Source organism: Myotis daubentonii, chromosome 9, assembly GCF_963259705.1.
Source record: "Myotis daubentonii chromosome 9, mMyoDau2.1, whole genome shotgun sequence".
NCBI classification, from domain to species: domain Eukaryota; kingdom Metazoa; phylum Chordata; class Mammalia; order Chiroptera; family Vespertilionidae; genus Myotis; species Myotis daubentonii.
Window position 1 is genome coordinate 1,185,043 of NC_081848.1, and position 1,299 is coordinate 1,186,341.

Sequence of the window (1,299 nt, forward strand, 5' to 3'; positions counted from 1 at the left end):
ATTCCATGTCATCATGTCCATTCTTTAACCTTCTTGCTATGCTGTTTTCTTTATGTTTTTCTCCTCTTTTAAATCACGTACTAACATAGCTGAAGAAAAACATTTATATTACTGTCATGAAAAGCGTCACAACTTCCTAAATTGTTTTGTTTCTTATAGTTTTTTCTGGTTTTCATGTAGAATTTCATGGCTGGCCATTTCACATATCCAGGAAAATATAAGGCATTTGTTGTGTTACCCTTGAAAAGAATATTTTGTATTTCCTGACATCATGAAACTTTTAGCTAAAACTTAAGAGTTTCCAAAATGAGAGATTTTGGACCCAAACATGTTTTCCATGAGGTCAAAGGCCATAAAAATGAGCTCATGTTAAAAATCATTTCCACTTCTGCTGTCAATGATTCAATGACTTCCGTTTGTCTCAGAATAAAAGTCTGAGTGTTCCACTGGCAAGACCGTATGTAACTGCAGGACAGAGTGGCATCTGTGAGTTCCCAGGAGCCACAACTCAGCTGTCCCTACCAGTGTCAGGGGCCCCAGGAATTGCTACACAGGAAGGTCTGGGGAGGACCAGGGAGCCATGGACACAGGTTCTGTGCCGTGACCAGCAAGGAGAGTCCACCCCTGCTCTTGCTCAACACCTGCTTGGCCTCAGCTCTCATTCTCGCTGAGCTGCGCCAGGGCCCAGAACTAGGCCCTGGATTGCTCCTCAGGCTCTATTTGATATTCGTGGGCAGCCTCCTGTGGAAACACTATCTCCTCCATTAATTTATGCTCCTGGGGCCAGAGGGAAGGAGAGGATGCAGACACTGCCTGAGTGGGGGTGAAGAGTGGGTCAGCTGACCTGTCCCGAGTCTGCACATATGGGCACTGTCTTCCCCCCTAATTCCATCCAGGCCCTTCCTGTGCTCAGAGATGGGCACGAACCTTCCTCCAGGAGGTTATCCTTGATGCCACACCCTACCCCCGGCCACCAAGTGGAGGGGTCTCCCACTTCTGTTATCAAACTCTCCCAATAAAGGGAAGATGCAGGGATGGAGCCCAGGAGTGTGCTGGCCAGGGATTCAATGATTGTCACTCCTTTCTGCTGACCCAAAGGAGAGCCCACACTGCTCACCTTCTTCTGTTTTTCTAAGTGGATCTGATTCCCCTGGAAGGCAGACAGCCTAAGTCCATCAGAAAAAGGATCCTGGTGCTCCCTTCGGCAGCACATGAACTAACATTGCATTGATATACAGAAGATTAGCATGGCATGTGCACATGGATGACACGCAAATTCAGGAAAAGTTGCATATTTTT

At 46.7% G+C, this 1,299-nt stretch overlaps 1 non-coding gene across 1 annotated transcript; it reads left to right on the forward strand.

Moving 5' to 3' along the window:
• The first annotated feature begins 1,192 nt into the window (after positions 1-1,192).
• Positions 1,193-1,299, forward strand: LOC132242374 (U6 spliceosomal RNA). Its single transcript, XR_009454579.1, has one exon. It is a non-coding gene; the product is annotated as a U6 spliceosomal RNA (small nuclear RNA).